We start from the raw sequence: 21837 nt of genomic DNA, 5'->3' as shown, positions 1-21837 counted from the left end.
GTCCTGTGGACAAAGCGCGGTACTGCACCCGGCCGCCCCAATGCGGTGCCGCGGCGCGCCTCAGTGCTGCCACCCTGTGGCGAAACTCGGGTACTGCAGCGCACGGCCAGGGGCCAGAGACGCTGTTTGACCCGCAGGCTTCGCAGTCAGGTCTCTGCGTGTCAGTGTCCGTCCCCGCGACGGGGGTCAGGTCCCCGTTTGTGTGCAAACAACATCCCTCGCTCGATGGCTCCTTAGAAGGGTTAATCCCAATCCTCGTTCTTTTGGCAGCGGTGGATCTGTGACCTCGCGGGAAGCCCAGGCTGCTGCATAGAGCTTGTCGGGAGCGGGAGCTGCGGAGGCGGGGCCTCGACGAGCCAGAGCTGCGGCAGATGGACGGGGCGCGCTGCCCGGGGGCTGCGTCAGGTGGAGCAGAAGTGACCTGCGGCGGCAACGAGCGGGAGCCGCTCGGAGCTGGAGCGGCCGTTGGCCGGGCTGTCCCCGGGGAGGTGAGCGTGGGGAGCCCGGCCTCTCTCTCCCTCAGGGATTAAACCTGCGCCCGTCCATGCCCTTCCCGGGGGCAGCGGCGAGGCGGGGTCCCCGGCTCTCCTGGGGCGGCCCCGCTGCGATGGGGGCACGGGCGAGGCGGCAGCGCCTCCTCGATGCTGGGGGGTGGAGGGGAGAGAGACCTGCCGGCCGGAGCTGCGGGGTGCGCAGCCCCTCGGGCAGGGTGCTCCCGGTCTCTTGGCCGCAGGCTGGGGGTGGCAGACGGGTTCAGGTGCTTTGGCCTGTTTTTTTGCCAGCGTCGCCTTCTCCGTGCCGTGAAGAAAATCCCGCGCGGTTGATTCCGCTCGCTGCTCAGGAGATTCCGCGTCTGGGGCCGTGGACTGGGGAAGAACGTTTGCAAGTTGGAGGACGCTACAAGATATTCCACGTGGAAACCGGAGAAGAGGCAAATTGGCTGCCAGTGGAGTTGTGTTCCATGCAGTCTTCAGTTTAGGACGTTCAGTTTGTCCTTCCAGAAAAGGAGCAGTCATTGGTAGAACTGAGAGAGGCTTTGAAGTGCATGATCAGAATTGAAGCCAGATTGCACTTGCCGTTGCTGCTGTCGGTCTTGGCTTTCACTGGTTTCCCCACGGCTGCCTAGTGTTTGGGAGCTCGGAGTGGGCATGTTTTTTCCCCAAAGAGAGGCCGTGCTTAAAAATGAATTTGTTTCCTCAGAGAAGTGCAAGTCCGTGTGTGTAAGACAGACAAAAACCCCAGCCTGGTCAAGTTCTGAGTGTGCGTCTGTCAGACGGCTGCTTTATGTTGACGAGTTCACAGCTGTGCAATTGTAATGGCGAAGGGCAATGCAAGACGGAAGGGCTTTTTCTGCTGTGGGGACCCACCCGCCCCGGGGACCCACCCGCCCCCCTTTCAGCGTAAAGCAGAGGAACGCGGTTTGTTGTTTCCTTTTAAACGCGGCTGCTGGAAGCCGCGCGACCAAAGGGCGTGGGGGTCCCGGCAGAGCAGGCGGGTGAGGATCCAGAGCGAGCCAATCAGATGGCTCGGGAGGGCTGGGGGGGCGGAACGCTGATAGGCGGGGAGAATGGCAAGTGATGTGCGTAGGCAGCCAATCAGGTTGCCGGAGGGGCGGGCGTTGAAGTGTCCGCATTGCGCATGCCCAAATTGCGCAGTCCTCAGTCAGGTCCGACCCTGAGGCGGGCACCTGGGCGCGGACCGCGGGAAGGCGCATCCAATAGGAGGACGGCGCTGTGGGGTGGAAAGCAGCCAATCAGAGCGCGCCGACTCAATCCCGTTTGAACAGCTGCCTGCCTGGCCAACGCGTCCGTGGTGTCTCGGGGCGGGTAGCGGGAGTTAACGGGGAAACGGGGGTCGGGGCGAGGGAGGGGAGGCTGTGGAGCGCTCATTTTGGCCTCTCCATCCCGTTTGCCTGTCTCTCCCTCTTTCTGTGTCACCTCGTCTGGCTCCCTGTCACTGTCTTTCTCTGAAAAGCTGACTTGCTCTTTGCCCTCCTTTTTTGTGGAATCATAGGCTCATTCTGCTTGGAAAAGACACGTGCAATTTTAAATTTGGTGTTGACTTCTAGGGTTCTTTTTCCCCATTAGTGTAAATCGATGGCACGTTGTCCTGTGGCTCAATCCCCGTTCTGTTCTGTGGAGTCTTCAATTTAGGATGTTCAGGTAAGAAAGTTTGTCCTTCCAAAAAAGGAGCAGTCATTGGTAGGACTGAGAGAGGCTTTGAAGTGCACGATCAGAATTGAAGCCAGATTGCACTTCACGTTTTTGCTGTCGGTCTTGGCTTTCACTGGTTTCCCCACGGATGCGTAGTGTTTGGGAGCTCAGAGTGGGCATGTTTTTTCCCCAAGGAGAAGCTGTGCAGAGCGGGCCAATCAGATGGCGCGGGAGGGCTGGAGGGCTGGAGGGACGAGGCGCTGGTTGGCTGCCTAGGCACGTCAGTTGCCACTCTGTCCGCCTATCAAGTTGCTGGAGGGGCGGGCGTTGAGGGCTCCGTACTGCGCATGCTCCAAAGAGCGAGCGCTGATAGGCGGAGAGAATGGTGACTGGCTTGTCACCGATAGCCAATGAGAATGCCGAAGAGGCGGGCGTTGCGGTCTCCCTACTGCGAGCGCTGATAGCCGGCGATCGGTGGCGGGGGGGGGGGGGGGTAACCGGAAGCAAACGGGAATGGGGTTCAGTGCCCGGGGAGCCCGGCGGGAGAGCGCGACGGGAACGGAGCGGAGCGGCGGAAGAGGCGGCAGGTGAGTGCGGCCGCGGCCACGGTGAACGTGCCGTTGGAACGGCGGGAGCGGGATGGGCTCCGTTTTCCCCCCCGCCCTTACGGCCGAGCTGGTGAAGCTGGTGGGAGGTGTGCGACCCTGAGGGCAGGTGCGCTGAAGGCTTGCGGTCTGGGGCCGTTTCTCCCTCCGGCGCAGCGCCCGTGCCTGGTCCGGCAGTCCCTCCGGGAGCGGCGCAGCCCCCGTTAGTGGGGGCACGTTTAAAAGCGGAGCTGAGGCGCGGTTGCAGGCTCGGTGGTGGGGCGCCGCTTCGGCGGGAGCTCGGGGCGAGGCGCGGCGGGTTCTGTATCCTGTAGGCGCGGCTTTCGTGCCGCGGCTCTCTGTGTGCTTTTTTGTTTTGTTGCGTTTGTTTTTTGGTGTTTTTTTTCGGGATTCCCGCGATACGCGGCGCGACCGCTCGCCCGGGGCTGCCGCGGCGGGTCTCAGTGTCGCCGTCCTGTGGACAAAGCGCGGTGCTGCACCCGGCCGCCCCAATGCGGTGCCGCGGCGCGCCTCAGTGCTGCCACCCTGTGGCGAAACTCGGGTACTGCAGCGCACGGCCGGGGGCAGAGACGCTGTTTGACCCGACGCAGTCAGAGGTGCCAGGTAAGTGCCAGATAAGAAACACAAGCAGTCAGAGGTGCCAGATAAGAAACAAACGTCAGAACCGGTAGGAGCTGCGGCTTCACAGTTTTATCAGCGTTGATCTTATGACTCTGATTTTGATGCTAGTCATTTTTACTTGCATTATGCTACAGTGTTCTGTTTGGTACTGATATTGGTTAACAAATAATTGTGCTGTACCACAGCATGAGATGATAATATTTTGTAGATTTATACTGCCAAAGAATTTGCAAGTGTATTGAAAAGGGGGGAATTCAAGAGAAGCTGCCAAGTTAACGTATGCTGCGATGAAGTTATAGAAGATGTAGCCCTCATTAACCGGTTGACGTGAGGGAAATGCTTTCTGACCGCCCGCACGGTGAGGGGACATTTTTCACCTTTTAGATCCTTCTGCATGACAAGAGGGAGACGGAAGGTTAAGTAACACGTTGTTTAGAAGCTGAGAGCTTAGTTTATATTTAAATAATAATTAACAGATGAATTGTCAGTAAGAAACTAAACAATTATAACTAACATGATCAAATATTTCTAAGTATAAATGTATTGTATGTCAAACTTTTCAAAAATCGTAATACATATGTAAGAATTATGCGAACAGAAGCGATGCAAGAGCGTCAGTGGAGCACTTACAGAGGACGACCCCTGCGTTCCCCAGCGCCGATCAGATAAAGAATGCAGCTTAGCAGTGCTGCTGACTCTGCCGTCCCGTTTCTTTCCCCGTTTCAGGTGGCGAGGCGGCCGGAGGACCCGCTCTGTGCGGCCGCAACACCCGTGGAGTCGAGGACTCTCTCGGCGCGCCCCGGGATTTCTCTGGAGAGACTCCTCGTCTCGGTTGGATCGCTGCGGGAACGGACCAGGACCTCTGGTGAGGAGTCTTTCTTTGCTGAGAGCTGGGGCCGGGCTTTTGGTATCGGTTGTTCCGGTGCTCTGTTGCGGTGTAAAGCCAGCTCTGTATGTAGCGGTGAGGCGTACCGTAGTTCGGTTTAATTCTTGGATAGGCCTTGGTTCTGACTGTGCACTCGAACGGCAAAAACTACAGCAGAAGCTGCCGTGGCTTTAACGTGCAAGGGCCGTGAGCGTTGTGAAGCCGCCTGTGTTGCAGAGTGTCCTGGTTGTGGTGCTGAGCGTTAGATGGATTTGAGCTGCGTAGCGGAATTGTTTTTTTTTGGAGAGGGTGGGATAAACTTGGAGCACAACTTGTGAGGGCGGTATGTCGTGGGTAGGTTTTAGTATTAAAATAAATAACTTACGATTCTTCTATGGATAAACAACGTTTAATCCAATTCCTTGTATTCCTTAGACATGTGTTCATTAGAGCATAAGCAAAACAGCGCTGGGTGCGCGGATGATTCGCTCCGCCCAACACGCACACCTTTAACAATAATAAGTATGCTTAAATACAGATAGGCATTACATATTCGTAATGATCCCAGGAACACCTATACGTATTCATAACCTTTCCCTGCTTCTGCTTAAAATGAGTCTCAGATAACCATGTCCATAGACCCTTCCCTGTTGCGCCTGCACATTGCCACTTGGTGAATTTGAGGAGGGGTCTTTGGATGAAGGCTCCTTCAGCTTCATCACAGTGAACTTTTTACCTTTGGCTCATTATGTTGAATGGGCTGGAACCCAAGCTGCCAAGTCAATTGAAACCAGACTGGCGCCCCCTTTTGCTGTAAATCTTCGTTATCTTGTCTCCTCAAGTTTACAGCTGGGTGCAGTGAAACTTCTTCTCTTGGCATTCGATGGGGTTCTGTTCTTCTTAATATAAAGCTCTAAACTAAGCATTTATTGTGTGACTAAGCCTTAAAGTGTTAGTTCGTTAGTAGGCACCCATTATAAGTTTTAGTTAACCCTTAAAATGTTAGTTCCCTCTGTCAATATAACTTCATATCCAAGTTTCATGGAGCTTAACCACCTTTTCCTTTTTCCAGGTTCAGAGCCCGTGCCTCATTTGGTTATATCTGTAAACATTAAACATCTTAGCACGAATCACAAGTGCATTTTTCACAGTTCCCCCATTTTCTTTTTATCCTCTTGATTCGTGCTTTGGCCTCAAAGTTAGCTAGTACTTGCCTAGCGGCGGCCAGGTCCAGTTTGGTGTTATCTTTTAAAATCATCAATTTATACCCTGTTCCTTTTGTTGCCATTTCAGGATCTGTAGGCACGGCTGAGATTTGCATGGCTTGGAGTACTGAATGTATTAACCGAATAAAGCACGGGATCATGCACGGTACAAACAGCTCCCCCAGAGAAGTTATCCCACCAATGGCTAGTAAGTATAGAATTCCATTTCTGTACTGGTACATGCGCAAGTCGTTTTATCTCCTCTGCTATTTTCATTATAGCTTCCCCATTACCATCTATTTCTAAACAACACTCAGAAGTATTCCATTTCCCACAGACACCCCCTTCTTCAGCTAAAAGATAATCTAAGGCTACCCGATTTTGGTCCACTGCAGCCCTGGTCTGAGACAATTGTCTTGCTATGAGATTCAGTGCCTCAGCTGTCCGGTTGCTTCTTATTTCAACCACTGCTTGCAACCGGATAATTCGGTTTAGCATGTATATTGGGGTACGGTATCCCCGGCTTTCATCTTGGGCCCAGGTGGCTGGATCATAGTATTCAATTATCCTTTTCGCAGGCCATTCATCATCTCTCCAAGTTTGCGTTCCTCCTATGGGGACATTTGTTAAACCCCTCTTCTCTCTGTTGAAAGTTTCGTACAGAGGTTTCCCCAGATGACTCCCTTTTTCCTTTGGGAAAAGGAAAAATGCTGGTTGAATTATCCCTATTGTACAAGACCGTCTCCATTTAGGCATTAACTCGTTCTAAGCTCTATTCCCACATATCCAAAATAATCCATCGGGGGCTTTCCGTGGTTCGTTGACATCGGTAGAGGCAGGATTCTGCCAAGATCTCCTTAAATCCCCCATTTTCTCCAAGGGGTTTGCTTTGCTTTGATTCTTCCAGCATATCGTTTTATTTCCCAGGCTACAATTTCGAGACCAATATCCATTAGGTGGACCTGGCCACCGAGTGGGAGGAATAGAGGTATTTGATGAATTTGCCCGTAACACTAACTTACGAGGGGTTTGTCCAGCGTATTCAGTAAAATCCAGTTTACCATCATCCCTTGACAGGCATATCTGCCCTATTATTAAGTGACTTAATACCCATCCTTCTGGTCTTTTTTCTGGAGTTACGTGAGTTCTGTTCCATCCCAGTAATCCTTCTGGGCTTACACTCTCTCCTCTCCAAGGCCACCGTTCTGCCGTTGGAGACCCCCCACATATCCAGCATGATGAGACATTTAATTCCCGGGCTATCTTTTCCATAAGACCTATAAACAGGTTTTTCCCTACTGTTGGTAATTGTAATCCCTTGTCTTTTTTCCTTATTTCTTCATACCAATCGCTATTTTTCGGTACCAGTTTCTGTTTCTCTTGCCTTCTTTTCAATTCCTGAGTGGCACTCTTAACTAACTCCTCCTTATACTGATCTTGCACCCCCCCTCCATCTGAACAGCCCCACATAGCAGCTTGTGTAAAACAGATACTCTGTTCTCCCCTAGGGCAGGAGACAGAGCCCACACCGAGTCCACCTGTCCCTCGGTGAGTTGCTACCCATAACTTCTGCCCTTGGATTTCACATTTTTCCAATTTTGTTCTGTCATAACACCCAGAATTAACATGAGTGTGCTAACTGAGAACATCCTGTGTCAGTCGTCCTATTCTCACGCGCTCATAGCATTTGGTACAGGGTTGGCCAGGCTAAGTTGGGAACAGTAAGTCCCCACTCCTAGCAAGAGGATCAGGTCCAGGTTTCTACACCCTCTGCCTCTCTGGCCGACGAGGTTGCAGCCGGCAGCAGAGTTCGTCATCTTCTCGGCAGCAAGGGCGGCGCGGAGTCGAGGACGTTCTCGGCGCGCCCCAGGGATTTCTCTGGAGGTGTCTCTGGTATGTACGTATGTAAATGGCATTTTAAAGTAATGAGCTGCCCGCTGGGGCTGTTTTCCTTTTCTACCTTTGTTTTTGGAGTGAATCAATGGGGGGACCCGGGGGGTGACGATGATGTTACCGGAGGAGCAGGCCAGCGAGAGCTGGGGGCTCACAGCCCCAAAATGCCTGAAGAATCACGGGCAGGGTGTTCAGTGGTAGTGTGAGGAGGAGAGATTTCTCCCTGTCCGCTGCAGGGAAAACAGAACAATCCCCCATCAAAGCTGTCCTAGAGAAATACTTGCTGTTTGTCATTCAGGCTCTAGAACGGCCCGGTGTCCTGTTAAAGGTTGCGGTGGTGCGGGTCAGGGATCCCCAGGCTGTGCCGGGACCACAGGACGGCTGCTGGTGGAACCAAAGTCCAGGACAACTTCTCAGAGGTAAGAACCTTTCGATTTGTTCTCCTCAGGACATGTCCCTTTGCCTCTGGACCCCTCACAAGCTTACTCGCCTAATGTCGCCATAAGCAGAAGGGACGAAAAAGGGCAAAGAGGACAAGATCCTCATGATCTCCCACTTTTATATGAAGTATTCACGTGAATGGGATGTTATACACAGTCGGTCAGTTTCTCGGTCACCTGTTTCTTGTTGCCCCTCTTGCAAGATGTGAATCTGTCCTTAGCAACAAGTTAGCATTCCATTGCTCTGTTTACCACAACATGTATCTGGTTCTCCAGGAAAATGCAGCTAATATGAAGCTTTAGCTGACAGGCAAATTCACTAAAAGAGAAACTTGTTTTTTACCAAAACCAGGACAGCCCCCCACCGCGATCACCTCAGAACTCCTCTGATTCCCATCTGCTCCTCTCAGGACAGCTGAGCTTGTCTTTTGGGGCCCTGAGAGCCCCCATTCACCTTCTTTTACCTACCTTTGTTGTTGTTCCCAGCCTATCCTGGTGTTTTCCATCCTTCGGGACTTCCTTGTTACTGTTGTGAGAGTCAGAGAGAAAATGAGGAGTGTCTGTGACTTACGACTGTCATTGTTGATCTGCAGTGTTTTAGAGACGGATTCTTGCAGGATTGATTTCCGGTTTGTCCTTCCCTCCTCCCCAGAACGCGGCGCTGGTGCGAGTTCCCCAGTACACGTGTGTGTGTCCTGCCGGTCCGTCTGGGGGCGAGCGCGTCAGGGCGGGCAGACGGCTGAACGGACGCGCTGTCAGCGACTGCCGGACGAGCTGGGACTTCTTCGACCGTGTCCAGCCTTGTGCGTGTGGTTTGTTTTCACTTGCAGGCTGAAACAGCAGTTTCCTTAATGAAAAACACCCCAGCATGTCCCCCAACCCCCAACAAAAATAACGCCAGAACTGCCACCGAAAAAAACACAGGGAGGTTTTAAACGCACTGTTGGCGGAGCCGGCACCGACGATCTCTGGACACGTCGAGGCACTGCGGTGGGTTTTCCTGGAAATTCCAAGGCCCTGGTGTGTTATTATTTTAACTACTTACTTACTGTAAGACATTTAGGACGAAAACGTAAATAAGAGTAACCAGAAGAGTCTTTGGGAGTAAATGATGCCTGTCATCTACTCTAGCTGTTACTCAAAACTCTGCAGACAGTAATTATCCCCAATTTATGTAGTAAAATTTAAGAGTGGAATATAAATACTGGAGCACTAATTGGAAGTAATACCTGTAGAGAAAAAAAACCTCTATTTTATATCTATAATAAAAAATAATGTGTGCTAGTTAATCCGCCTGGTAGTAATGTAATGATAAAAATGTTAAAGTGTAAATAAATGAAATTATTTAGGTGTGAGCAATAACTAAATTTAATTTCAGCTATTACTTCTTGGTGCACTAGGCAGCAGTTATTCCCAATCTGAATCCTAGTTTAAAAACACATTGTTTGGAATTCCTTTGAAATGGTAAAGGCAGAAAACTAATGTGGAGTCATTGGTAGCTCCATTTGCACAACCGTTATGAAATAAACTGCAGGCACGAATGACTGCATAGGTAACAAAGTAAGGAAGCTTCAGATTTTAAACAGCATTGGAAAGTGATCGGGAGTGTTTAGTATTTAAATTATAACAGAGCCATGAGATTGGAGGCAACAAAGCTCAGAACCAAACGGAGTCAAAACGTTACTTTTTTTTTTAAAGAGAAGTAAAAAGGAACCACTAAATAGTGGCTGTTTATAAATAGAGCTGTTAAAAAGTTCCCAGGCAGTAATGATTCCCAAAAGAACAGTAAAAGATATTTAGATGTAAAATAAAATCAGAAAACAGTTGAGTTATGACAGTCTGAATTTAACCACGGCTTTTCTGGGGTTGTGCAAAAACGTGACCGGTATTAATTACCTCTGAGTTAAAATAAAAGACAGCAAACTCGATGTGGTTAACAACAGTTAATTTTAATTTTTCATGTGCTGTCCAGTCTGGCCTCTCCCTCCAAGGGCGTGGTCTGAGAAAGCCACACCCCCAACTCCACCCCGTCCAAGCTCCGCCCCTGCCCGTCTGTGCCCTCCCCGAGGGGCGTGTCCCTTACAGACCCCTCCCCTTTCATCGCACGCACCCCCAGCAGCATGACGCATCGAAGCCCCGCACCCAACTCCACCCCCAAGCTCAGCCCCTGCTAAACCACGCCCCCTCAGAGCACGTGCTGTACAGAGCCCACCCTTACCTCGGCTCCACCCCTCCCTTCCGAAGCTACGCCCCCTTTGGGCGTGCCCCTCTCCCTACCCCAAGAGGCTCCTCCTATGGGGGCGTGACACACAGAGGCTCCACCCCTGCCCACTTTCCCCAGGGGGACCTCCCAATGGGCGTGTCCTCCCAGTCCCGCCCCTCAGTACTGACCCCGCCGGCGTGGGTGGGGCCACACTCAGCTGCGCGCGCTGCCCGCCCCCCCCCCCCCCAGGTGACCCCAAAGTAACTCCATAGCAGCCCTATGGCTGCCCCACCGGTACCGCTACAGCAGCCCCGTTCCTGCCCCATAAGCTCCAGACACGCCTCTGAGGAGCCCCCACAGCAGCCACCTAAGTGCCCCACAGGTTATCACCACAGCCGCCCCTCCCGCCCCACGGCCGCCGCTCGGGACCCCCGGAGCCCCCGGCCCCGCACCCGCCCGCAGCCCCGCAGCGCGCGGGCTCGCGCCCCCGGTGCCGGTGAAGCCACGTCCTGGCAGCGGCCGGAGAAGCCGCCGGTTTCCGCCCCCACAACCCCCGATCGCTGCTGCTGCCGCGGCCGGAGAAGCCGCCGCTTTTTCGCCCCCCCCACATCCCCGATCGCTGCTGCTGCCGCTGCCGGAGAAGCCGCCGGTTCCCGCCCCCCCATCCCCCGATCGCTGCTGCTGTCGCTGCCGCAGGAGCCGCCGCGGCCGAAAGAGCCGTCGGCTTTCCGCTCAGCCCCCACTGTCTGCCTTCCTCCTCAATCGCCGCCGCACGCAGCCATGACGTCTCCTCTTCCGCCATCTTGTCTCCCTCTTCTGTTCGCATTCGCTATTTTATACCGAGGGAGGGAGGAGGCGCTCGCTGATTGGCTGACGGTGTCAGCCACGGGAGTCGTACATTGGCTCATCCCCACGTGGGGTTCTCAGAGGGGGTGAGAGAAAGGCGCTGATTGGTCATCGTGTGGCTGAGAGGACGAAGGCACTGATTGGTCACTGCCTTTCTGCCAAATTTCGCGCTCCCAGTAACCGGCGCTGATTCGCTAGCGCTCCTGAGGTAGAGAAGGCGCTGATTGGTCGTCGTTTTCCCGCCGACGTTCGCCAACAGCAACGGAGCGCTGATTGGGCAGCGCGGCTGAGGGCGCCGCTCGTCCATTGGCCGGAGGGCGGGCGGGGGGCGGGACCGGGCGGGACAACGAGGTGATAAAGGGGGCGGCGCAGAGCGCGCGCAGGACCAGACACGTGGAGGCGGCAGCGGCTGCGCGAGCTCCTGAGCGCTGACGAACCGGCTGAGCGCCCCCCCCCCCCCCCCCCCCGCGGCGGGAAACCCGAGAGCGGCCGGAGTCGGGTAACGGGGCGGGCTAGGGCGGTAATTATCGTGCGGGTGTTAATTGGGGCTCGGCGGGTTAATGAGCGAGCGGCGGGCTGGGGTGGGGTTGGGGGTTTTGATCGAAATTGGGGTTTTAAAGCCGCGGGTTTGTGATGGGGGGGGGGGGGGGGGCGGGCGGTTAAGGCTCCCGGAGCCGCTTTAACGGTTTGAATCGTTGTGTTGAAAGCGGAGCCGGTTCGGGGCTTTTCTCAGGAATCGCGGCTGGTTTGGGTCGAATTCGGCTTTTAAAAGTTTTTTTACGTATTTTTTGGGTCCCGATTTGTGCCAAAAGGCGTCTTTAAAATCTGTTTATTGGCGGTTTATCGGGAGAATTAAAGTTCAAAGCTCGCGGGGATTTGGGGCTTTTCCCGGGATTGTGAGTCCCAATCAGGGTTTTAGAGCCCTTGTGTATTTGAATTGTTGTGTTCAAAGCGCTGTTGGCGGTTTTGTTCCCCGCGGGTCGGGCCGGGCTCCTGCAGCTCTGCACTGTCCATCGCTCGGCGCTCGGAGCCGCTCGGGCCGTTGGGCTCCATCGGCTTTTAAAGGTTCGTTTATCGCGTTCGGAGCCCGAGCGGCCGATTCGCCGCTTTAGAGCTTTTGAATCCACTTTGATCGGAATTTCTGCAGTAGATTGATGTTTAGAGCCGGGGGGATTCGGGGCTGTTTCCAGGGTTGCGAGTCCAAATGCTTTTTTTTTTTCTTTTAACCGCTTATTAATTTAAATTATTAGATTTAAACGGGGCTTTTTGAGGTTTTATGAGGGTTTTTTTTGAGCATTTTGGGCGGTTCGGAGGCTCCTAAAGCCGCTTAATTGTTTAAATTATTAATTGTTAAAATAATTTAAATATTGTTGAAATAAGTGTGTAAATTATTGTATTTAAAGTCGGGAGGAGCATTTCGTTGCTTTTTGGGGGGTTTTAGGGCTGAATTCACTTTATTGAACGTGTCTGGGGGGGTCCCAGCTCTGGTGCTGATTTGCGCCCCAAAAAAAGCTTTAAAAATCTATTTATTTATAATTTACTGAATTAATATTTAAGCGGGAACAAATTCGGCTTTTTTAACCCGCCGCCATTTTGTCTCCCCCGTCCCGTTCTCCCCCCACGCTGAGGGGCCGAGGAGCCGCTCGCTGATTGGCCGGTGCCGTCTGGCGGGAAAGCCTCCCGCTGGCTCCGCCCCGCGCGCTGTCTGCGAGGAGAGGAAGGTGAACCCGCTGCATTGGTTACATGGGATTTTTACATTTAGTTATGGATTTTAATTTAATTTAAATTAATTTTAATTTATTATTTAATTTATTAAATAATATATTAATATTAAATGTATAGATAAAATCCATATAGTAATATACTACAACAAGATATAATATGATGAATAGCAGAAATATATATAATATATAATCTGATATAATTAACTGATCAACTAATATTCAATGATATTACTTAATGTAATTTATAATTAATATATAATGGCATAATATAATGATATATAACTTAATATTGTACTAATAATGATATTCATTATATATTATTAATATCTATATTAATATATAATTACTATGTAATGTATCTAATCTATTTTTACATAGATATCTTATTATATAAAGCTGTGAGGGACCATATTTGGGCGGGTTTTTGAGATTTTTAAGGCTGCTTGGTCTCAAATTCAATTTACTTCATTTTGGGGCTGTTTTTAGGATAATTTGTGCTCAAAGAAGCTTTTAAGATCCATTTTTTTGGCAGTTAATTTGCTCACTGGGTTAATACTGAAGCGGGGGATTCAGGGCTGTTTCCCAGGACTGTGACACAAATAACGGCCCTTTCCTTCCCTTTCCCACTGCAGCTCCTGCTCAGAGAACAGCGAAGGCAGCCTGGCCGCCCCCCTCCGGCTGACTGCGCCCCCAGCTCCGGCTGGCTGCGCCCCCCAACTCCGGCTGACTGCGCCCCCCAGCTCCGGCTGCCTGCGCCCCCCAACTCCGGCTGACTGCGCCCCCCAACTCCGGCTGGCTGCGCCCCCAACTCCGGCTGACTGCGCCCCCCAGCTCCGGCTGCCTGCGCCCCCCAGCTCCGGCTGCCTGCGCCCCCCCAGCTCCGGCTGACTGCGCCCCCCAGCTCCGGCTGCCTGCGCCCCCCGAAACTCCGGCTGACTGCGCCCCCCCAGCTCCGGCTGCCTGCGCCCCCCGAAACTCCGGCTGCCTGCGCCCCCCCGAAACTCCGGCTGCCTGCGCCCCCCCAGCTCCGGCTGGCTGCGCCCCCCAACTCCAGCTGACTGCGCCCCCCAGCTCCGGCTGGCTGCGCCCCCCAACTCCGGCTGGCTGCGCCCCCCAGCTCCATCTGACTGCGCCCCCCAACTCCGGCTGACTGCACCTCCACTGCACACCATGGCGGGGACAGGAGGGGGGATCACAAGGGTCTATGGGGCGGTGTGGGGGTCAGGGCGGCTGTGAGGTCAACGGGGCTGTTGTGGGGTGAAACACCCCTGAAGAAGCTGAACACCCTGCAGGTGAGTGAACCACACGCTGACCCACAGTGACCCCCAGTGCTCCATAGCACCTCCATTCTGCCCTATAGATCCACAACACTGCCCCACAGCACCCTATAGCTCCTGTACTCTGCCCTATAGATGCCCAGTACTGCCCCACAGCACCATATAGCTCCTGTACTCTGCCCTATAGATGCCCAGTACTGCCCCACAGCACCATATAGCTCCTGTACTCTGCCCTATACATGCCCAGTAGTGGCCCCCAGCACCATATAGCTCCTGTACTCTGCCCCATAGATGCCCAGTAGTGCCCCCCAGCACCATATAGCTCCTGTACTCTGCCCCATACATCCACAGTAGTGCACCCCAGCACCATATAGCTCCTGTACTCTGCCCCATACATCCATAGTAGTGCCCCCCAGCACCATATAGCTCCTGTACTCTGCCCCATACATCTACAGTAGTGCCCCCCAGCACCCCATGGCTCCTGCACTCTGCCCTATAGATGCCCAGTACTGCCCCACAGCACCATATAGCTCCTGTACTCTGTCCCATATATCCACAGTAGTGCCCCCCAGCACCATATAGCTCCTGTACTCTGCCCCATAGATGTCCAGTACTGCCCCACAGCACCATATAGCTCCTGTACTCTGCCCCATACATCCACAGTAGTGCCCCCCAGCACCCCATGGCTCCTGTACTCTGCCCCATAGATGCCCAGTACTGCCGCACAGCACCATATAGCTCCTGTACTCTGCCCCATAGATGCACCCACAGTAGTGCCCCCCCCAGCACCCCATGGCTCCTGCACTCTGCCCTAAAGATCCCCAGTACTGCCCCCTAGCACCATATAGCTCCTGTACTCTGCCCCATACATCCACAGTAGTGCCCCCCAGCACCCCATGGCTCTTGCACTGTGCCCTATAGATGCCCAGTAGTTCCCCCCAGCACCATATAGCTCCTGTACTCTGCCCCATACATCCACAGTACTGCCCCACAGCACCATATAGCTCCTGTACTCTGCCCCATGCATCCACAGTACCGCCCCCCAGCACCATATAGCTCCTGTACTCTGTCCCATATATCCACAGTAGTGCCCCCCAGCACCATATAGCTCCTGTACTCTGCCCCATAGATGTCCAGTACTGCCCCACAGCACCATATAGCTCCTGTACTCTGCCCCATACATCCACAGTAGTGCCCCCCAGCACCCCATGGCTCCTGTACTCTGCCCCATAGATGCCCAGTACTGCCGCACAGCACCATATAGCTCTTGTACTCTGCCCCATAGATGCACCCACAGTAGTGCCCCCCCCAGCACCCCATGGCTCCTGCACTCTGCCCTAAAGATCCCCAGTACTGCCCCCTAGCACCATATAGCTCCTGTACTCTGCCCCATACATCCACAGTAGTGCCCCCCAGCACCCCATGGCTCTTGCACTGTGCCCTATAGATGCCCAGTAGTTCCCCCCAGCACCATATAGCTCCTGTACTCTGCCCCATACATCCACAGTACTGCCCCACAGCACCATATAGCTCCTGTACTCTGCCCCATGCATCCACAGTACCGCCCCCCAGCACCATATAGCTCCTGTACTTTGCCCCATACATCCACAGTAGTGCTCCCCAGCACCCCATGGCTCCTGCACTCTGCCTCATAGATGCCCAGTAGTGCCCCCCAGCACCATATAGCTCCTGTACTCTGCCCCATACATGCACAGCAGTGCCCCCCCAGCACCCCATGGCTCCTGCTCTCTGCCCTAAAGATGCCCAGTACTGCCCCACAGCACCACATAGCTCTTGTAATTTGCCCCATACATCCAAAGCAGTGCCCCCCAGCACCCCATAGTGACTCTACTCTGCTCCATAGACCCACAGTGCTGCCCCACAGGACCCCATAGGACTTGACTCTGCCCCTTAGACCCAGAGAGCTGCCCCACAGCAGCCTGTAGGTGCTGCATTCTGCCCCGTTGGTGCAGAGTGCTGCCCCACAGCACCCCACACCTCTGTCCACCTGACCACCCCTCCCTCCTGACCACGCCTGCACTGCCCACTATGGGTGGGTCACAAGGGTCTATGGGGCGGGTGTGGGGGTCAGGGGGGCTGTGGGGTTAATGGGATTGTTGTCGGGTGAAACACCCCTGAAGAGGCTGAACCCTCTATGAGTGAGTGACCCACACAGTGACCCACAGCAGCCCATAGCCCCTCTGCCCTCTAGAGTCACTGCACCCCATAGCTGCTTTTACTCTGCCCCATAAATGGACAGCACTGCTCTACAGCACCCTATGTCTCCACTCTGCCCCATACATCACCCACAGCACCCTGTGTCTTGTTTACTCTGCCCTATAGACCCACAGTGTAACCCCACAGCACCCCACAGTTCTTCTGCCCTATAGATCAACAGCACTGTCCCAGAAAACACCGTAGCTTCTTCATACTAGCCCATAGGCCAGCAATGCTGCCCCACAGCACACTGTAGCTCCTGCACCCTGCCCCATAGACCCACAGCAGTGCCCCACAGTGCACCACACATCCAGTCTGCCCTATACATCCACAGCACTGCTCTGCACCACCATATAGTTCCAGCACTCTGCCCCATTGATATGTAGCAGCCCACAGCTACTGGGTTCTGCGCATAGATCCACATTCCTGGGTCCCCTCACCCCACCAGATGTCCTGAGTTGCGATGCTGCACAGGGCCCTGTGCACAACAGAAAATGAGGGCAGCATGGCTGCTGGGCTCCACCCTGCTTGGAATCCAAGATGGCTGGGGGGGGGCTGGCAGCCCTGCTGGCACTGCCGGAGGGGCTGTTCATCTGGGCCGTGCTCAGGCGGCAGCTCCTGGCTGTATCGGCTGCTCCCATTGGCTGCCCCTGTGGCCCTGCACCCTGCCCATGGAACAAGATGGCTGCCCTGATGGGTGGCCGTCTCGGCTGCTGTGTCCCTGCTGGTGGGCGGGGCCATGGCTGCCAAGCCTGTGCTGGAAGGGTGGGGCTGAGGTGGGCGGGGCCTGCCTAGGGTGGCCATTTTAGGGTGGGGCCCAAGGTGGGTGGTGGGACCTGTGACTCTGTTTACCCCGATGGCCATCTTGGAAAAGGGCAGCGCTGTGCCGCTGCCATCCTGACATTGCTCCCCTGGGCCATGCTGGGGGTTTTTTAACCTGGTTTTGGGGCCAATTCTCACCCAATAAAATTAAATAATGTAAAAAACCTTAAGCATGTGGTTTGTTCCATTTCCAGTGAGGAATTTGGGGGTGGGGTTTAGGGTTGAGGGTGGGGCTCAAAGTGTGGGTGGGGCCACTGCCAACCCCACCCCCCTCCCAAGCTCTCCCCAATGTGCCTTCCCGGAGGGGTGTGCCCCAACCAGGCCCCACCCCCTTTCCAAGCACCCCACCCTCCCAGCTGGGCTCCTCCCCCTTGACCCACACTTCCACCCCCCTTGGTGGGCTCCCTGCAGGGGGTGTGGCCTACAGACCTACAACTCCTTCCCCGCCCCTGCTGAGCCGTGTACCCGACAGCACGATAGGGGCAGACAAAGCTCAGGAAGGACCAACAGAGCCAGGCAGGGCCTGAGAGCTTGAGAAAGTCCGACAGGTCTCAACACTGCCTGACAAAGCCCGACAGGGCCCGAGAGAGTTTGACGGATCCTCACAGAGCCTGACAAAGCTTGACAGAGCCCAACAGGACCCGTCAGGGCCTGACAAATCTTGTCAGTTCCTGAGAGAGCCTCAATGTGTATGACCGAGCCCTGGGGGCCTCAACAGACCCTGAGAAATCTTGACAGGGCTCAGCAGAGCCCAACAGGTCTTGACAGAGCCCTACAGAGCCCATCAAAGCCTGATAGAGTCTGACTGACCCCAAGAGGTCTCGACAGAGCCCTACAGAGCCCATCGCAGCCTGATAGAACCTGACAGGCCCCAAGAGGTCTCGATAGAGCCCTACAGAGCCCATCAAAGCCTGATAGAGCCTGACAGGCCCCAAGAGGTCTCGACAGGGCTTCACAAAAATCAACAGTGTCTGACAGAGCCTGACAGGAGTGCAGGTGCTGTCATTTCCAGTGAGGGTCCAGGTGATTTGATAAGGGTGGTGGGCGGGGCCTGGGGTGATTGATCCCTCCCCTTTCCAGGGGATTGTGGGAAGGGGTGGGCGGGGCTCAGGGTATTTGAGCCCCAGTCCCCGGGTAGGGAGCTCACTCCGCTCCAGGATGGCTTTGGTGCAGGTTCTCTGTTGCTCCTTCAGCAGTCAGCAGCTTTTGAGCCATTTCAGCTACGTGGGCAGACGTCTCAGGAGAAGCAGAGGTGTCCGTTTGAGGGAAGAGCTTCGGGCGCAGCAAAGGTTCAGTAGCAGCTGTAGTAGAAAGGTTGTTTGTCATTATGTTTCATTTGTTGATTCAGTTCCAGGGGCTTTGCATTTTCCAGTAGTTCCTGACCACGATGAAGATGGAGCATTGGTTATTGTATCTCCTTTCTATCTGCTCCCTAGAAAACCTAAGTTGACATCCATACTGAGTCTCATTGTAGATGCAATAGCAGTAATAAAGTGCAGGTGCTGTCACTTCAAGTGAGATTCCAGGTAATTTGATAAGGGTGGTGGGTGGGGTCTGGGGTGATTGATCCCTCCCCTTTCCCAGGGGATTGTGGGCAGGGGTGGGTGGGGCTCAGGGTATTTGAGCCCCAGTCCCCGGGTAGGGAGCTCATTCCTCTCCAGGACGGCTCCGGTGCAGGTCCGTTGCTGCTCCTTCGGCAGTCGGCAGCTTTTGAGCCGTTTCAGCTATGTGGGCAGACGTCTCAGGAGAAGCGGAGGTGTCCGTTTGAGGGAAGAGCTTCGGGCGCAGCAAAGGTTCAGTAGCAGCTGTAGTAGAAAGGTTGTTTGTCATTATGTTTCATTTGTTGATTCAGTTCCAGGGGCTTTGCATTTTCCAGTAGTTCCTGACTACGATGAAGATGGAGTGTTGTTTTTTGGTTTGTATTGCTGTATTAATAGCTGTTAATATAATCTCTTCTCCTAGCAGAGTGTTTTGTTTCCAGAACCTTTGCAGCATGCAGCGGCCCCCGGTAGGTCATTCAAATGTACCTCCCGGAACTCAGCCAAGGTGAGCAATGACTCGTAGGCTACTACCGATAAATATCATGTGGGTGCCTAATGTACACGTCCTTGCTTTCCTTATTGTAGGTGATGATGGAGAAAGCGACAACTGCAGGAAGATCCCCGTTAGCCCACGTCGCGTTTTCCTGTGTTGAAGATGGATTCGGTCCCTTGGCCCTCTGAAAGTTAAGTGGAGGCACGAGGGCTGGGAAGGGGCTGGGAATTGCAGGGAGGGTTTAAAGTTCTCAGACAGAAAAGGGCAGTCCAGGAGCAGTCCCCTTTGGGCAGATAAATGGGGTCAGGGAACTTTACGGTGCCATGCCAGCGTGTGCCGGGCAGGGCAGCTCCAGCCCGCGTCTGTTGTCGCGTAGTTCGGGAAGCCGCCTCGCGCCCGTCAGACGATCCCGGGGTATCATTGCGCTCAAGGGGCACGAAAGTCATTTCAAGCGCCATCCCGGGGTCTGGAAAGCCGGTGCCAATTGGCGTAGCACCAATCGGCTGCCGGTTTTCTCGTATCGGCAGCTGAAAGGGTGCACGGTTCTTGCATCTTGAACATTTCCGGTCAGTTGTGTTTTACGGTGTAGTTCTGGGCTGTAACAGCAGCTCTGCTCTCTACCCATCCAGTCTAAGGGACTGGCACTTCTTCCCAGCATCTTGAAGGTTTTAAGTCTTGCAGCAGCTTCTCGTATTTGCGCCGTCTCTGTGCGTTTGCGCCAGCGCCGCCGTCTCATAAGGGGCCGTGCCGTTCGGCTCTTATTTTTTTCTGGGGTTGCAGTAGAGACTCCTTGCCTCACCGCTGCCTCCCTGCAGGTTCTTTAGATCGATGCAGTCTCTGGTTTGGAGTCGTTCTTGTTATAGAGCATTTTTGGTGCTGTCGATGTGTTGTCGATAACGTTCTGAGGTGTGCCTGTCTGCGCACGTGCACCTTTGGCTGGGAGCTGCTCTGCCCAGAGGCGTGGAGTCCGGGGTGGGTGGACGGAGCTCTAGGGGTGCACGGTTGATCTGTTGACGTGTTAAACTGCGCAGGCCAAGGTGGTGCAGTCATCTGGGATGGAGTAGCTGTGGGCAGGGGAGCAGACTGTCCCTTCCCCAGTGTTTTAGAGACTCAGTTAGAGCTTCTGGTGGGATTCCTAAACAGAAAGCAGACCTGTGGGATGGTCAAGCTGTTGATGATCATCTGGGTGACTTGTTGAATACCTTGATTTCAGGTGCAGAGGGACGACTTGGCCTGGAAGAGCGACGGAGGAGGCGAGCCGCGCGCCGTAAGCAGGTGGGTCGTTGCGTGGCGCCAGAGGGAAGCTGTGCCCTGTGGCTCTCGCTGAGCTTGGTCGTTTCTCTGTTTCCTAGGTGTTCCTGCAGATGCTGAAGAGGAACCCGGCGATTCTGGAAGATCCCTGTCAGCGCACGTGGCGTTTTCATCTGTTGAAGATGGATTCGGTCCCTTGGCCCTCTGAAAGCTAAGTGGAGGCTGGGGGGCTGGGAAGGGGCTGGGAACTGCAGGGATGGGGGTAAAGTTCTGTTCGGGGCAAGGGCCATCCAGGAACAGTCCCCTTTGGGCAGGTAAAGGGTCCAGGGAATTTCACAGTGCGACGCCAGCGTGTGCCGGTCAGGGCAGCTCCAGCCGGTGTCTGCGTTGTGGTGTAGTTCGGGAAGCCTGCCTTGCGCCTGTCAGATGATCCTGGGGTCTCGTTGTGCTCAAGGTGCACAACGTGCATCTCGGGTGCCATCCCGGGATCTGGATGCCAGTGCTAATTGGCTTGGTGCCAATTGGGTCCTGGATTCTTGTCATCAGCCAAAAGTGTGGATGGTGTTTGCATTTGGGATGTTTCCGGTCAGTTGTGATTTATGGTCTTGTTCTGGGCTGCATCATCAGCAGCTCTGCTCTCTACCCATCCAGTCTAAGGGACTGGCACTTCAAGATGCTGGGAAGAAGTTCTTAGTCTTGCAGCAGCCTCGTGTGTTTGCGCCAGCGCCGCCGTCTCTGTGTGTTTGCGCCAGCGCCGCCGTCTCTGTGTGTTTGCGCCAGCGCCGCCGTCTCATAAGGGGCCGTGATGTTCGGCTCTTATTTTTTTCTGGGGTTGCAGTAGAGACTCCTCACCTCACCGCTGCCTCCCTGCAGGTTCTTTAGATCGATGCAGTCTCTGGTTTGGAGTCGTTCTTGTTATAGAGCATTTTTGGTGCTGTTGATGTGTTGTCTATAATGTTCTGAGGTGTGTCTGTCTGCGCACGTGCGCATTTGGCTGGAGCTGCTCTGCCCGGAGGCGTGGAGTCAGGGGTGGGTGGACGGAGCTCTAGGGGTGCACGGTTGATCTGTTGACGTGTTAAACTGCGCAGGCCAAGGTGGTGCAGTCATCTGGGATGGAGTAGCTGTGGGCAGGGGAGCAGACTGTCCCTTCCCCAGTGTTTTAGAGACTCAGTTAGAGCTTCTGGTGGGATTCCTAAACAGAAAGCAGACCTGTGGGATGGTCAAGCTGTTGATGACCATCTGGGTGACTTGTTGAATACCTTGATTTCAGGTGCAGAGGGAGAAGTTGGCCTGGAAGAGCGACAGAGGAGGCGAGCCGTGCGCCGTAAGCAGGTGGGTCGTTGCGTGGCGCCAGAGGGAAGCTGTGCCCTGTGGCTCTCGCTGAGCTTGGTCGTTTCTCTGTTTCCTAGGTGTTCCTGTAGACACTGAAGAGGAACCCGGCGATGCAGGAAGACGGCTGTTCGCGCACATGGCGTTTTCATCTGTTGAAGATGGATTCGGTCCCTTGGCCCTCTGAAAGCTAAGTGGAGGCACGGGGGCTGGGAAGGGGCTGGGAATCACAGGCATGGGGGTAAAGTTCTGGTAAGGGAAAGGGCCGTCCAGGAACAGTCCCCTTTGGGCGGGTAAAGGGCCCAGGGAACTTTACAGTGCGACGCCAGCGTGTGCCGGGCAGGGCAGCTCC

General features: G+C 54.3%; 3 long non-coding RNA genes across 3 annotated transcripts; all 3 read left to right on the top strand.

The window, feature by feature from the left end:
* The first annotated feature begins 274 nt into the window (after positions 1–274).
* Positions 275–3963, top strand: LOC309451811. Its single transcript, XR_014186328.1, has 4 exons — positions 275–488; positions 783–882; positions 2088–2162; positions 3588–3963. It is a non-coding gene; the product is annotated as an uncharacterized lncRNA (long non-coding RNA).
* A 3048-nt stretch (positions 3964–7011) lies between these two features.
* On the top strand, positions 7012–9612 carry LOC309451810. The gene is made up of 3 exons (XR_014186327.1): positions 7012–7342; positions 7641–7761; positions 8435–9612. It is a non-coding gene; the product is annotated as an uncharacterized lncRNA (long non-coding RNA).
* Positions 9613–11536: 1924 nt separating this feature from the next.
* On the top strand, positions 11537–17035 carry LOC309451807. The gene is made up of 2 exons (XR_014186323.1): positions 11537–12552; positions 13188–17035. It is a non-coding gene; the product is annotated as an uncharacterized lncRNA (long non-coding RNA).
* Positions 17036–21837: the final 4802 nt, after the last annotated feature.

This window comes from Streptopelia decaocto, assembly GCF_964273445.1.
Source record: "Streptopelia decaocto genome assembly, contig: HAP1_SCAFFOLD_264, whole genome shotgun sequence".
In the NCBI taxonomy this organism is placed as follows: Eukaryota; Metazoa; Chordata; class Aves; order Columbiformes; family Columbidae; genus Streptopelia; species Streptopelia decaocto.
Note: the sequence above shows the minus strand (reverse complement) of the source record. Positions and strands in the feature narration are given on the sequence as shown.